This window comes from Lycium ferocissimum, unplaced genomic scaffold, assembly GCF_029784015.1.
Source record: "Lycium ferocissimum isolate CSIRO_LF1 unplaced genomic scaffold, AGI_CSIRO_Lferr_CH_V1 ctg1649, whole genome shotgun sequence".
NCBI lineage: Eukaryota > Viridiplantae > Streptophyta > Magnoliopsida > Solanales > Solanaceae > Lycium > Lycium ferocissimum.
This window is the reverse complement of record NW_026716629.1, coordinates 45,574-62,887: the sequence shown is the minus strand read 5'-3', so window position 1 is coordinate 62,887 and position 17,314 is coordinate 45,574. Positions and strand designations below refer to the sequence as shown.

The following is a 17,314-nucleotide window of genomic DNA, read 5'->3' as shown; positions in this document are numbered from 1 at the left end:
GACCTATTACCCCCCTAGCCTTATTTTTCTGTATTTTTGTACTTTTTTCGGCTGACATGGCACAATCAAAATTTAAATCCCAGTTGTACAGTGGAGAGTGTTGCACACTCTCCGCCACATTGGCGCCACGTCAGTGCCATGTCATTGCCACGTCTTCTTCTTCTTGTTCTTCTTCTTCATCATCATTTCAAGAAATCAATCAACCCATTTTCCTCCATTAACACACACATATTCAATTTCATCATCAATCATAAAAAGCTTATTTTCAAGAAATCAACCCACTCATATTCTTCCTCCATTAACAAAATCAACAAAACCATTTTCTTCCTCCATTAACACACACACATTCAACCCATTTTCTTCCTCCATTAACACACACACATTCAATTTCATCATCAATCATAAATATCATTCAAGAAATCAACCAACATTTTCTTCCTCCATTAACACACACATTCAACCCATTTTCTTCCTCCATTAACACAGACACATTGAAGGGCAACCAGTCCACGCTATTAATAACAAACTTTCTCAGATTCGTAACTTGTCTCTCCATTTTCAGTTGTTATCAAGTTAAAGCAATTTCCATTTTTTTTTCGATAGCTTATATATAGATCTGCAACAATTTTCGTCCTTCATTATCTCTGTTTCATTTCCATTTACGAATTTTTGAAATTTTTTATTTGCTGTATCATAGATAATATCTCGTCTAATTTAGCTGGATTTTTTGTTGCCAAAATTTGGGTTCCATTTCTTGTGACTCTGTTCATCCATATAAAGGTTTGTTTTTTCATAACCACCTTTTTTTTCTCTTTAATTTCAAGTATGTTTCTTGATGGGTAGAATTGGTCTTGTTAAAGAAAAAAGAGCTAGAAATTTAAGTTCTTTACATTTCATATTGTTGCAGTGAATAACATATTGTAACAAAAAGAGCTGGTTCCGTTCGAGTTCGAATAATTTTGTGGAGGAAGAAAATGGGTTAAATGTGTGTGTGTTAATGGAGGAAGAAAATGAGTTGGTTGATTTCTTGAAAAGATATGTATGATTGATGATGAAATTGAATGTGTGTGTGTTAATGGAGGAAGAAAATGGGTTGAATATGTGTGTGTTAATGGAGGAAGAAAATGGGTTGGTTGATTTTGTTAATGGAGGAAGAATATGGTTGGTTGATTTCTTGAAAATAAGCTTTTTATGATTGATGATGAAATTGAATATGTGTGTGTTAATGGAGGAAAATGGGTTGATTGATTTCTTGAAATGATGATGATGATGAAGAAGAAGAAGACGTGGCAGTGACGTGGCACTGACGTGGCTCCAATGTGGCGGAGAGTGTGCAACACTCTCCACTGTGCAACTGGGCTTCGAATTTTAATTGTGCCATGTCAGCCGAAAAAAGTATAAAAATACAGAAAAAATAAGGCCAGGGGGTAATAGGTCGCCCGCAAAGGTTGGGTGCGTCATAATTAATCCGAGTATACATTGGTTGGGGGGGGGGGTGTTTATGTATTTTCCCGAAAGTAAATTACCTCAAATTGTTGCAGAAAGTGGTGAGAGGAAGAAAATTATTAGTAGATAATGATTTGACAAAAGACAAAAGGATATACTAATTGAGTAACTTGAAGTGTGTGCAATTTGTACAATTTGATACAGAATATCAAAGGGTATCTAACGGATGGAAGCTAAAAGAAGCAAAGAATGAGAAAGGCATAAGAAGCATATTATTTCTGCAGTTATAAGATTTAATGCCTACAATAAATTCAAAACCCCCGACTCAAATTTATTTAAATTAACATACACAGACTTTAAATTGCATCCTTAGTGCGTGAGGAGAGAGGTTTTGGTTATTTGGGTTAAGCTAAAATAGTAGTATATCAACTTTTAAAGGACATTTTGGTAATCTAACTTTTAACTTAGAAGCTTCCACTTTTAATAATATATGATACATATAGAAATGAAATACAACTGAAATACAGTGTTACTACTATTTTTCATTCAATGATAGCTATTCAACTCCATGCAAATTCAACCACTGCCTAGCACATATACGAAACTCGATTATGAATGCTTGCCCTACACATAAAGTATGTGAAGCAATTAACAAAGACACATCAAATAGAATTCTTGGATAAGGAACAAATCGATTTGTACAACTTTAATCATCGGTGTAATTACTGTTCCCATGTTTTCTGGCAGATATTAAAAGGCGTATTCTAAGTTTATGGACAAGACCACAAAGAAATATGGTGCCAAGGGCTAGAGCCTAGAAGGGAACTCTCAAGTTGGAAACAACACAACCATCAACAACAAAAAAAAGGGTAAATAAGAGCGGGAAAGATCACTAGGACCATAGGTCACAGCTGAATTAACTCCAAAGCTTATTCTAAGTCTTAACAAGAAGAACGTGATCCCTATATTTTCCTCTTGTACACTTGAAACTAGAACGCTCAGATATTTCCTAACAAAAAGGGAGCCAACAGAAGGCTAAGAAATAAAACTATAACAGTCGTTTTCACTCAACTAGCTGCTGCTTTGACTGCTTTCTCAGCCGCATCATCTAAATCTTCAGCAGTTACCAAGTTCATACCACTTTCCTGCACAGATATACGGGGCAGAAGGCAATTACCTCTTGAAACTGAGTTCTCCAATGGAATAAAGATTTGCAGCTGCAAAGTTCCAGTAAAATAAGTTCCTGCCTAGAGGATGAAGTTCAGAATTTACCTTTAGAATTCTCTTCCCTTGGTCAACATTGGTACCCTCAAGACGTACAACCACAGGCACTTTCAGTCGAACCTTAAGACAAAATGGAAGAATCAGCATATATGCATGAAGCTTCATTGCAGGCTTGAGATCATAGATGGAGTTATACATTTTAGTCCTCTCCTCCTCTTTCCCTTTTTTTTCATTGGGGGAGGGGGGGGGGGTGGTGGGATGGTGAGTCAAAGGAACTTCAGAAAGGACAAATCATTAACAGGAAAGAGGATTAGAAAAAGGAAAAATAAAATGAGCCTTCCGTTATCATGTCCAGTGAGGAATATGCCAGACATCAAAAGCTGGTTTCGAAAGAGAACGCATCTTTGACCCAAAGAAACCCTGATCAATCACCAAAACCAAAACAGACTAACCTGTTTGGCCGCATTGACAATACCACTGGCTATCACATCACACTTCATTATTCCGCCGAAGATGTTAACCAGAATTGCTTTTACCTCCTCATCTGAAGTCAAAATTTTAAAAGCCTCCACAACCTACTCCAAATACAAGAGGAGAAGTTAAAGGCATCTAGGAATTTAAACTTTTGAAAGAAAATTACACATTGACGTCAAAAACTGAAACTCAGCTCTGAACAAGTTTTGGTTTATTATCTTTATTTTTTATAAAGACAAGAGTTGATTTGTTATTATTAAGAATAATATCTGGAAAACATGACTGACCAAAAGCATTTTTCATGATGTACTACCAAGAAATCAGACATACTTGTCCTTCAGAGGCGTTACCACCAACATCAAGAAAGTTGGCTGGAGTCCCTCCATGGAGCTTAATTATGTCCATGGTAGCCATTGCCAACCCAGCACCATTCACCATGCAACCAAATTCTCCATCTAAGCCAATATAATTCAAATCAGCCTTTGCAGCAGCAACCTGAGTTAAATAATGGCCAGCCCAAAATGAGAACTTGTATATACTTGCATAGGATAAAAGAAGCATGTTACCATTCAAAAGAAAGTCTAAGGAATGCCTCACGGGGATCCTCTTGTGATGAATCATGGAGGGCAAAAATTTCTTTTTTGGCGGTAAGCAGCATTATCATCAAAATTGAGCTTAGCATCAGCAGCTACCAACTTGTTATCAGATGTTTCTACAAGAGGGTTGATCTGCCCAGTACGCAATAAAGACCAGTATAGAACATAGGGAGAAAAGAAAATCTTTTAATGGCATGTTTTATACAACCCCTAAATGTGTAGAAGTGGAACAGTAGGGTCTAGGAAAGAGCTAAATAATTGATAAAATGCTCACCTCTAACATTCTGCAGTCAGATTCACAGAACATGTTATATAACTTTTTCACTTGTTCAATTGAATCACTTCTGTCAGCTACTTTAGAAGACAGACCATCGACCACCTTCGTAGCATCTTTGTCGGTGATTCCTCTAAACACATCAATGGGAACCTGCAAATATAGAAAGAATAACTTTTATAACTTGAGAAAAATAGTACGAAAACAAAATTGCTACAGTTTGGATTTGAAGGTTGAAGCAAAAGCAACCTTTATAATCATGTGAGGAAATTTTCCAGTCAAGTCTTCAATACTGGTACCTCCCTTTGAACAGGCAATTATGAGCTGCAGCACAGAAAGCAAGAGCAGCTTAGTGAAATGGTGCACTCAAAGGCAATTTTACAGTATCTATTTTTTCAACTTCATAACTAAAAGCAGTATAACTTAGACTTTTGGAGATAACTGCGCCACAAAACCATTTAACTAAAAAAGAACTTAAAGTGAAAAGGGCTGTATCCAGTAATTTCTAATTATTGGCAATCAAATCCATTTTGCTCTTGAAGTGGAATGGAACCAATTTATCTGCTTTTCTCCTTTTGCTTGACCACCCTAAAAGATAAGCAGTTAAGAATTGTCAATTACGATTGGATGCTTTAGAAAGTCGTCCAAAGGGCCAAGGCAAATAGCAAGCATGACTCGATCTTCAATTAGAGATGAGAGTGAATTGGACGAATAGAAACCTACTCATAAATGACCAGATATGAAGTAAGATAACACATCTCTGCCATAGTTGATATTTAACAATAAATATGCAATCAATTACCAAGCAAGACTAAAGCTACTACATTCTTAGGATGGAAGATATACAGTGCAGACATGTTTCTAAATCAGTTTTAGTTCATCTTCCAGTCAAAATCTTATTGCAATTACTATTCGCTTTTAGATTGAATGTCTTCATCTGCCTTCACATGATTAACAAAAGCAAAGTTGAAAAAGCACCATGTTTGGTGCTTAATAAAGGGAAAATATGCCAGATGAAACTCTGTTATCTAATAATATGACAGAGAAAAAAGTATAAATAGCAAGCATGCACCATCTACATATGACTATTCTGTAAAATATAATATGTTTGGAGGTTACCCTTCTAATAGAGTGGACATTTTTTTGGCACCGACTGAGAAAGATGGACAAACATTCATATCGAAATAAGGTGTTTAAGAAAAATCTTTTTCCCTCATTTTTGACTATTTCATACTTTCTAACTTTCGACTTTTAATTTCTTTAGGCAGCCACCATTGTCTTGGGCGAATATGAAGTGATGCATTTATGAATTTTGAACTAACTCAAACATTAACATTATTCAACGCGTATGTTAAACTAACCAAGCAAGTTTTAGAACTTATAGGCCCAACAGTTGCACGATCAAGTGTAATAGAAAAGTACATTTCATTCACAAGGGACATCTTCTCACAATGATAAACCTGCAATCAATTTGTGCAAAAGAACATTAGAAATCCCAGCTGCTAGTAGTTTAGTACTAGCAGTGGCCCAGCTGGTGTTAATGGCACTGTAGCAATACTATAGTAGTGTTGTTTAATAAGAAAATTACACCTACTGCCAATATAAGATGAATGTTTTTGTCTAACGATAATAATATCTAGCAGTGACATCAAGCAACATATTATTCAACTGTGGCATTGTTGATGTTAATCACTAATCTGTATTCCACAAGGGCTGAAATTTGAGTCAACTTATGAAACATAAAACTTGAAGTAAAACAAAATTTCTCTCTACCAACTCAAAAACTTTTTGTTAGCAAATATATTTCTACCTCTTCGAAAACAAAATTTTGCTTTTTTATATATCGAAAAGGACAAAATATTGTTTGCGGAATGCATGATTGTTACAGAATTCTTTATAGGTTGTATCTTTTTTCTGCCACAAAAAAAAACTTAAGTAAAATAGAACTTGCAAGCAAATCCTCTCTGAAAGAAACTTCATTTGAATATAATCTAATAAAATAGAAGAGGGTTTAAGGAGCTGATCATGGAAGGGCTTAAACTGTAAATCAAACAAGGGAGTGAACTGACAAAGTCAAGTGAGGACATCCTTAACGATCTTAGATTTTATGAGTTATCATGCTATATGTTTGACGAGTAAATGGGGATAAAGATAGCAAACCTTGCTGACAATTTTTCCTTGAGCTCCAGTTTGTTTAGTAACAAGTATCTGTCTGAGCATCTTACCTAAGACCAAAAGCATGCACAAAATGGTAAATTTTTTAAAAGTACTTTAACAGTGACATCCTAAAGTTACCAATGCAAACAATGCTCATGCTTGTAAGACTACAAGTTATGATAAGAGTTCTCCAGGACACTATTGAAATAGCCCATGATAAACAGGTCCAGCGTATTCTTTGACTATGGACATGTAGAATTCAATCTTAACAGTTTCAAACCACTTTCTTCCAGGCTCCATTTCAGGAACAATGTTATAATTTTTTACCAGCTCACATTTCAGCCAAAAATGCCTCTGCAATCAGTTTCAATTGCAAGGATGCGACACACACCACAATAACTTTAAAGATCATTACAATTTCTATTTCCTTAATAAAAAAAAAAAACAAAAAAGTTAACATGGGAAAGAATCGCTTGAGACAACAAAAACAACAACATAGTTTCCTTGTCAATAGAGAAAATATCTGCACTCACAGTTGCAGTGCAAAAACACTTAATAAAGTCCAAAAGAATCCCAAGATGCCAAAGGTAAAATAACACTATGCTTTGTGTTTGGGCCTCTTATGATCTTAAAAATGATTTATGTTGCAGCCTTCACAGGACGAAAATGATACCAGAAAAAGCACAGTTATCTTCTTTTTCCAGGAAAGCTAACAAGCAAGATACTAATGATTCAGTAAAGTCTATCAACTAGAAGTCACACAAACTAAGCTCTGTTCGTCTTTCTTTTACCTTTTATCTGGATAAAGATAAAATAAGCTCTTTTCAATGCCACCTTTGTTGAACACCTAGAGTCATTAGTGCGGAAACAGACCAAAATAAGAAGAGATAGAGAAGATCAGCATGGAGGGAGTGAAGTTGGTCAAATAAAGAAAATCAAATAGCGTACGTACCCTATCGGAACAGGGATAGCACAATTCTTGGTTAGTAGAGGAATCAAAATATACTATTGGGACCAAAAGGCTTTCCTCAGAACCTAAAACAACATAAGGTCTATTAGTTAGCATGATGATCCCGTCATACAACAATTCTAGTAGAGGCAGATCTCCAATACCAGCTATGTCTTCAGACTGTTCAGCCTTGACAATATGAACACCACCCTTAAACCCATTTTTGAAAGTTCCCAGGCCACGTCCACCAGCAAGGACTTGTGCTTTAACAACCACCTGGATCACCCAAAAGAGAAAACAGAAATCATTTACACTGTCCTCAGCTGTAAATTAAACTCATACATTAGATAATACTAATTAAAGGAAGCATTGTTTGCATTTTGAACTACCTCATTTTGGTCGGGTAATACTTCTTGCATTGCTTTTTTCACTTCTCCAAGGGAAGTAACAGCAACACCTCTTGGAACATTAATCCCATATTTGCCCATCAACTCAGCTCCCTAGTTTGATAAATAAGCAAAAATTAACCATCATTCAACATCACAAATTTCACAACATGCCAGATGATTGCTTTAGATTTAGCAGCCACATATCAGCACAAATGTTCCATTCCAAAAAATCTTTCTGAACCTTCTTTGTCACACACTGTTCCTTCATTTACAAAAAATATCTCCTTCATATATTCAAATTTTGAAAAGTCAGAATAGATCAAAATTGATAATTTGATTGTTATTTTCTACTATTAGTTTCCAGATATACCAGATTGAGATCCTAAGCAATGGAGATATACACCGCATCAGCAGCATATTATAAACAAGCCAAAACTGTTGTTGAAATGTGTGACCATCTCATCTAAAAGCTTAAGCTATTAGAGAGAGCGGACTTTTATTTATCTAGTTATATTCTCAACACGTCTCCTATTCTTTTTTTCATGGCCAAGCACGTGGAAATTCTTTTTGATAATGGCTGGCTGTGAGATTCGATCCCCGGACCTCTGCTTGCTCTGATACCATTGTAAAGTGTGTGACCATCCTGTCTAAAAGCTTAACTTATCAGAGAGAGTAGACTTTTATTTTCTTAATTATGTTCTCGGCAACTTCACAAATAATATACATCACAAACTTTGCAAATAGCAAATGATTGCTTAATAGTTAGCAGTCATACAACAACTCAAATGATCCATTCATGCAAATAGTCAATCTGATTCTTTTATCATATCGTGTTCCTTTACATGCAACATATCTCTCCTTTGTACTCCCGATATTGAAAAGTTGGTTGGATAGTTGTTACATATTGTATTGTATTATGCTGCTACTTTAAATACAATTTTTGTTTTGATTGTTACTTAAAATTTATTGTATCGTATCGAATCCATCGTTATGCAACGACGAGTCGACGAATAGTCCCATTTTGTGTAACAATCAGTTTGATGTGATCGCGTCGTTACCTTATTTTTTTCTAATTTTTTTCTTTACTTATTATCTAAAATCTTATTTTATCCTTTATCCTATCTTTTTTATAGTAGCTTACCCCGTACCCTACTTTGCTTGTAGGTTTATCCCATGTGTGACACTATGTAATGACAGAAAACGATAGAATATTAAATACGATACATTATGAAATGATATGTAACAACCATGCAAACAGAGTGCTAAATCAAAATTGACATTTAGATAGATGCGGACCCAGGATTTTAAAACAGAAGGGGCATTATTATCTTAACATAAATGCCAACCAAAATTTTAATGATGACTAAGGGATAATACTATGTTGGACCGGTCACTAATAGCATAGCAGTGGCGAAAATACAAGTATATAGGTCAAATATGTGTAATAAATAAAATTTAAGCAGTGAAGCAAATGAAAGAGATAGCTCAGTGGCTAAGGGTCATGTAACACGTGGTGACAAGTTCAAATTTGGGCGAGCTCATTTAATGCTTATTGTTTTTCTAAAAATAGGCTCACAAAAATAATTAAAGTTGACATTCGGATTCGATCCGAGGTGACATGTAAGAGAAGCAACAGTTGCAATCAGCGAGTCCCAAAGACACTTTCGTTTATGAGAGTGCACAATTAAATATATAATAATTTCTCAAGGTATATACACATATATATACATTATTTTTTCCGAAGGGTGGGAGTGCACGTGCACTCCCACCCTTCCACGTAGGTCCGCCTCTGCATTTAGATATTATTTTCTTTTTTAGAGCGTACGTAATAAAGACATATGCAGCATCAATAACAAGATATTAGGACGGAAAAAGTATATATAAACTGAAACTCGTGGATGTTAAGGCGGCGGAGCTGTTGTTGCTGCCATTTACCGGCAAGGGTGAGTGACTGAGCGCCAAGTTTACGAAGCAATCCTTTAACCATTGTTCATATCCTTTATAAACTTTCGACAAATCGAAACCTTAAAAGCATGCAGTGAGAGAGAAAGGGGCAGTGGAATTGGGCCGGAAGCTGAGATTACATGAATGTTAGTTTTTACAATGTATCGTGTTGTTCTGTAGGCTATTGTTTTCATGAATACAATATTAGGATAGATTGTAGTTAAAATAGGGTATGGAATAGAGTTATTATAATAAAGCAGTAAATAATAAAATGGAGTCATTAGATAATAAATAAAGACAAAAATGAGAAAAATAATAATAAGGTACCATACAATAACATACTCACCGTATTCCCACAAATAGAATTTGGGGAGGGTAGGATATACACAGACTTGCCCATAACTTTGTTGGGTCGAGAGGTTGTTTCCCTAATAAGATATGATACAATTACACCAAATTGGTTGTTACATAAAATGAGACTTTTATTGTTACATAACTGTTTACCTGGAAAACAGTTTAGTTGAATTTGTGTTGGTGGTCAAGGACACGTGTATTAAAGTAACTAGTAAAGCAACTTAATATGCAAGTAAAGTTGATATAAAATGAAATGTAAACACAACAAAGTTAAGAAATAGCTTGAGCCTTGTTAGAATCCGTTGTTAACTCCTCCGGTCAAGCTTGTGATCGGGGACGTAATAAATCAAAGAAGTACTTAAAATATAACGATTGTATGTTGTATGTTGTGTATTGCGCTTGAATTCCGTGTGTTACAATGAAAATGTCAATCCCTATTTATATTAAGAGCTAGCGACACATATTCCATGTATTGCGCCCCTGCCAATAATGAGCATTAACTACGCAATAATAACAAGCAATAAAGAGGACCATTAAGACACCACACTGATAACCTTAAGCTTGATTTATAATGGCAGTCCATTGAGCTTTTATCCGGAGCTATTCCAACGGTCTTCCGGTCCTAACGGTATCTCCGGTACAATGAAGCCACCTCTGGTGAACGTGTGTGCTGACTCATTCTTGACTTATTCATTTTGCCATGTGTCGCAATGGCATTGGTCCAGCTGTATTATACGAATTTAGCACAATACAGATAGTCCCCCCACTTTTCGGGATTTCAACAGTCGTGACCGGGAAGTGGAAGAGGTTCGAACTTGATATGATTGCGTGGGAAACAAAGACTTGAAATTACCTCAATCGTCACGCAAATCACTAGAAATGTCACTATTCATGGAAGGCGGCGACTGACTCTTCGAAATGACCGGTGACGCCTCGTTTAAAGGGAATTCAAAGATCTCCCTTCCTTATATAAACTCAAATCCTTTACCATGTTTACCTCATTCATGCAAATTATTACCTTCCTTTTACGCATCAACCCTTCCTTACAGAAGCCATAAACTTTTTCCTAAGAAAAACACACCAAATTCCTATCATGGCATTATCACTGAACAACCCTATGCATTCACTTCCTTCCTCCTCTCATTCCTCTGAGAGTTCTCCTATCAAAAGGCAAGGGAAAGTTCCCGAGATTTGTACCACCATGGAAATCGACATGGGGTCCCTCGCTGCAGAGATTCCACCCCTGGACTGTGCATAGCTGGGTGACATCCGGATTGATACAAGCCACGAATCAGTAGGCGAGATCAGTTCGTTAATAACCAATGAAAATCTCCCTCAAGTATTTGAGGATTGTGGGGACCCGAGGTTGTGGTCCTCCCAGTTGGCATGGAAGAGTCATCCACGTTGAGAGATACTCCATGGTCCACACTTATTCTTTCACCACCGGATCCTTGGTTGATTGAGACCTGCTGGCGAAGGTATCAGGTCTGCCTAGGCGAGCTTCCCCCCTCCCCTCCAACTATGAAGGACTGTTTATTGCATGCAGAACCTTGCTAATCGCCGGGCTCGCCTTTACCATCGACCACTTGATGCAACTTTATTCCCTACGTTTGGTCCAGGGCAGAATGATCCATTTATTCCCTCAGCGATCCTGTGGGCTGATATCCAGTGCCGAGGACGACTTCGACCAGGGCTGGTGTGACCGATTTGTTATGATTCAAATAGATTTTCTCTACCGTGCTTCCTCAAAACCCTTCCCGGAAGCCTGGAACCATACTCGTAAGTCTGAATCCGCGCTGTTTTTCCTTACCCGTACTTTTTATGGGCGTGCTCAACAACTTGCTTCTATTTACAGCCATGTTTGATTGCGTGATGGACCTGCTGCGTGCTACTTTGGAGATAGTCAAGACTTGGAGAAGTCTTACAGCCAAATGGTGAAAAGGAAAAAACCATGGTAAGATAATGTACCCCCCGCCACGAATCTTCCGTGTATACTTCTCCTCCTTTCCTCATGACCTTCCTTTGATCTCGTACAGGTATCCCCACGAGGCGGTCATCAGCCCAAAAAATCCCCTCGAGTGAAACCCCGCTTTCTCCAACATCATGACTGCCACCACTCGAAACTCAGGTGACCGGAAGCGCAGGGCTGGTAACCCTACGCAACTTGCTGGGACTTCGGCCGAAGAAATAGGTTCCTGAGTGAGGACTTGGCACCGACTTCTCGAGGCATGGAGGGAAGTACAGCCAGTCACTGTGTGGTGGATATTGATGAAGAGAATGAGAACCCCCTGCCCCCGGGGAGCGGAGCCTTCTGAGTTTAGCGGGGCACAGCCTGGTCCCAACCCCGACTAACGCCTTGGTAGCATATCTCAAAGTCACTGATCCCGGGGAGAGTTCTGTTAAGCCCGAGTCCCTCGGTCTTAACTTGAAAACATTACTGGCCCAGCTCGCTGACCAAATCCTCAAGAGCCATACCACCGCCACCACTGCTATAGCTGAAGAGGGGAAGTTGCCGATGGAAAACTTGATAGCAGCGGAGAATCGCCAACTGCCCGTGAGGTAGAGATGCTCCGGATAAGGTGCCGTGATTCGGAGTCCTTGAAGCATTCACTGCGGCTAAGTTATGATGAGGTTAAACAAAGGCTGGACGAGCGAGAGGAGTCCCTTCTGGTCAAGAGCTCTGATCAACAAAACCTTCAAGTAAGGATCGGTTTCCTGGAAAGCAACTTAGAGACCGCTAGGGGGGAAACTAAGGTGTTCAGAGGCTTTCTGAGCCCAGCTCCGAGCATGATGGAAAGGACTGCAATGGTGCCGAGCTGCCAAAGAGCACCAGGCCAGCTTGGTTCGTGACCTTTCCATTTTGAAGTCTCGTAGAGACTCCTTTCATGAAGCTTTGGACAAGAAACTGGATCTCACCAAGGTTATATTGGATGCCGACATGGACTTTATGGCCACTGAATCTGTAATGGCGAACTTCCGGTCATTCGAGGACTGCAGCTCCGTTAGTGAGAAACCGGGGATCACTCCTCATGACGGGGGCGATTTGCATCTTTAAGACTTTTCAATTTCTCGGGCATGCGTGCCCATGTTTATCTTTTTGTTTCATACAAACACTTTTAGCTTCGATTGGTCCTTCACGAAGTCGAGCCTACCGGTCGACTTCCGTAACTTTTTTTTAATTTTGTCTTCCGGTGTTATAAGCCCGGAGAGACTTTAATAAAATACACTTATCTTCATGAATTGTTCTTTATTTAGCCTTTGCATTTTTTTAATTCTCCGAATAAGGCTTATTAACCCTCGATTTTGAATGATAAGATAACCGAACCAGTGACTCTAAAGTCTTGGGATTTCGGTCCGAAAGGTTTTAACCTCGCGATCTCAGAATTCTAGCCATTTGGTTTTTCTCTTATACTCCCAAACTGCCAGCCCCCTGTGAGGTTTATATTTAGCCTTTCTGGTTAGCATGCCGGGAAAATTTTCGTTCGGTTGCTATTATATCTGAACTTAACCTTCTTTCCTCCTTTATTTTTGGAAGAAGTTTTATTAACATAAGAGAGGGCCCTTATTTTTCGGTGCTTTAGAAAAGGACGTCTCTAATTCATTTTGTCACAAGTTTTTGGTATGACATAAATTGCATCCGTTTAATGTACTTGCTTTCCATGGCAAAGATTTTTCATAAAAAGGAAAATTTTATTTGATTCCCTTAACTTTCACTTAAGTTACAAAACTGAAATACGGCTACCATCTATTGTGGTCAGTCTAATTACATGTATTTATTCCTTTTTCGAGGCAGTCCCCGGTTCTGATTGATTTCGACTTTTGCTTTGGTTTTTGGCTAGATTTTTGCTTGTGGCCAAGTCATACAGCCTCACACGAGTATATGTGTATATATAGCCCCTCTCCTGTTACACCCGGCACTTTCAGAGTATGAGCATGCCACGTACTTCACCGTTGTAATGGAGTATCGGAGACGTCCTATGAAGTTTTAAAAGGTACAAGCCATGGGAAGTATGTAACAATGAAGTAAAGGATGAACTACGATCTCGTAAGTCGTAATCGGGAAAGACTATTTTGAAACACAAGAACATGGCCATTATCAAGTATAATAAATGATAAATATCATGCAGGGGGAGTAGTACGACTTTGGAGAAAGGATGGGTAAAGTTTCGTATGAAAACTTTGGTCCAAATTAAGGGACGAATATCTCTTAGCATATGAAGTGTTTTGGAGTGAAACAAAAGCCTAAAATGAAGTTCGTCGAGTCTAGTTTCCAACGCAATAAACCGCTCGTCGATACGACATCGGAGTAGAGAATTATGGACGTTACAAATTCAGCTGACAGAGCAGAAACGGCGGCGTTACGGTGCTACGATCTTTGCCCGACTTTGGCAGCCTATATAAGGGGCAAAACCCCTTTTTTTTTTTGTCATAAAATCTCCCAAATATTCCAGAAAATTCAGCCAAGCAAGAGAGCATATTTACCTCACAAAAGTGAGGATTTTGAGTAATTTCAAGTGACGGAATATTAATCGAGGTCCAGGCAACGTGTAGTCGCGCTTATAGTATCGTTTTGCGGTGTATTTTGGCTTGGATTCAAGGTGGATATTGGAGATATTATTGTTCTAACAAAGAAAAGGTATGAATCTCTCCTTATTGGTATTAATTTCGGCTTCCTTACGGAAATAAAGTTATTAAATAGTTGTATCACAAGTTGGTTAGTTGAGAAATTTGAAAAACATCGTGTGGGATGTTTTAGGAAATGTATTGGTATGGATAATGGTGTTGATGATGTTGGTATTGTTATTGTTGATTGGTTGTTGATATTATGATTTCGGGCTAGGCATATAAATAGGGGAGGTGCTGCCCGAATTTCGGCAGATTCTAAATCGATTTAAATTAAGGGTTTAAGACGAGCGTATGACGATGAGCCTAACAATAGTATGAATGGTCATATATGTAGATTACGAGGCTACGAATGATCTTAAGTGAATTGCGAACGGAAGTAAGTTGGAAGTCGAGAAATTATCTTCCGGGTATGTTAAGGCTAGTCCGCTCGCCACAAGGCATGATTAAACTTTCTTATGAATCCAATAGGTGTTTTCCAAATGTCCCATGATCCCTGTGTGAATCCATAAATGTTTTCCAAGAATATTCTTACTAGAGATTCATGATTCATGGAGTTAACTTATGATGCTAAAGATAAACGTGTTTTATGATGACGATGATCCTATTTCTAGAAACTCACATGTTATAATTCCTTACATGTGTTTCATAACCTTCTTACTTCCAAAAGTTAGAGTTCATGATTCAAAGGCATGACTTTTTTCTTGATAATCCATAAATATTTTCCAAAATGTTCCTATTTTTAAAATTCAAAGATTTATGATTCTATAAGCTTTTATGACAACAACAACGGACATGTTTTTACAATACGAATGACGATGTTAAAGATGAGAATATTTCTATGATGATTATGATTTTAATTCTAGAAATTCCAAAGCTTATGATGTTAATACTATTATGAGATTATTGAGCTTATTTCATGATTGTCTCGATTTTATTCATTGTTGTTGATCTCTCCTTATAATAATTGTTCCTTCAGGTGGGATAAACGATAATGATTGATCCAATAATATAATCGGAGGCTACGACCTTACGTCGCTCCGATATAGTTGTGGCTTTGATTGGCTCTCATGCGTGCTTTATATATATGTATGTATTTTCTCACAGAGCGCGCTATAGTCGGCCGGGTACGGCTTTATTGTGCAACCGATCAATTGGTATTACACACGAGTCACGAAAGGGCGTGGTTACCGAGTCCCGAAAGGCGGGTACGTTACACGCGAGTCCCGAAAGGGCGGGTGCGTTACACTTAGGTCTAGAAAGGGGGTGCGTTACCTACCGAGTCTGAAAAGGCGGGTACGTTATGATGATGATATTATATATATGTATGTAAGAAAAAGTTTTTTTTTTTAAAGGTTAAGCATGCGTGACACGCACTTATGAGGCATCCGGATGTACGAGTTATCTCATTTATTCCATGTTCCCTTTCATATCTATATTATGTTGTTATTCATGTCTTACATACTCGGTACATTATTCGTGCGCGTCCGCTTGTGGACGGCGCGCTCGTGCCGCCGAGGTGGGCGGGGAGACGGATCGGACCGTAGGTCTTGTGATTCTCGGGGAGCACTCCACTTTCTTCGGAGCTGCAGTCTATTTGGTATTGTCCTTATGATCATTTGTATTCCATGTAGAGGCTCGTAGACGTGTGTGTACAGTTAGATGTTTTGTAGCTCCACCGGTTCATATTATGGTATAATATATTAGTGGCACTTGTCGGCCTTATTTTGAGCTACTAATGCTTTCTTTATTAGCCTTGCCGGCTTTATGATATACGCTGTGTCGTGGCGACCTTATCGGTCCGCATATGTACATATGTGCTGAATGATCGGATATTCCTATGTTGGGCCTTTTCTGCGTGCAGGTGTTCCTTGAGTTATGGTTTATAATGTTCAAAGTAACGGATAAGTCAGGTGGTTCCCGGTCTACGGGTCGGAGCCCGTCATACTCCTGGTAGGGGTGTGACATCTCCCCAGTGTTTGGGAGTAAAGAATGAAGTTCCAAGCACTGTGGAATGGCCCCAGAGAAACGTTTGAACAATTGTTAGGCGCTGTCCCAGCTGGGAAAACCCAATTAAGACAAAAATCAAATGAAGGGAAAAAGAGTTTTGGGAGCTTATTGCTATCCCCATCTTCTTGTTGGTACGACCCTTTCCCGGCAATGCCAATTACTTTAAAGGGGCTTTCCCAATTTGGCCTGAGCTTTTCGATGCTAGCATCTCGGGTATTGTGCGTCACCTTCCGAAGGACCAAGTCCCTAACTTTAAAGTGTCGGAGGTTAGCCCAACGATTGTAGTAATGTTCCATCCGCTGCTTTTGGGTGACCATCTGGACGTATGCTAGATATATGTGTCTTACATAAGTCCAATTGTACCAGCATCGCCTCCGTATTGGGTTGCTCTTGTGCCCGAATATACCTTGAACTGGGACTACCGACTTCTACCGGGATTAACGCTTCTGCCACATATACTAAGGAGAATTTAGTTTCTCCGGTGCTAGACTTTGTTGTGGTTCTATAAGCCCACAACACCTCCAGTAACTTTGATAGCCAAGCTCCTTTGACGTCCTCTAATTTCTCCTTCAAATTCTGAATGACAGTTTTGTTTGTTGGTTCTGGTCACCATTGGGGTGATATGGAGAAGAGGTTATGCGTTTGATGTTCAAATCCTCAAGGAACTTGGTGACCTTGGACCCTATGAACTATAGGCCATTATCACAAGTTATTTCCTTCGGGACGCAAAAGCGACAGATTGTGTGCTGCCAAATAAAGTTGATCACCTCCTTCTCTCGGACCTTCCGTTATCTGCAGCCGCACACGGTGGAGAAATAATCGGTTACCATCGGTACGAACCGCGTTGACCGGGTCCTACGACGTGATAGTCAAC

The 17,314-nt window shown here is 38.6% G+C and overlaps 1 pseudogene; it reads right to left on the bottom strand.

Moving 5' to 3' along the window:
- Positions 1-1,937: 1,937 nt before the first annotated feature.
- On the bottom strand, positions 1,938-9,496 carry LOC132042605 (succinate--CoA ligase [ADP-forming] subunit beta, mitochondrial-like; annotated as a pseudogene).
- Between the last annotated feature and the right edge of the window lie 7,818 nt (positions 9,497-17,314).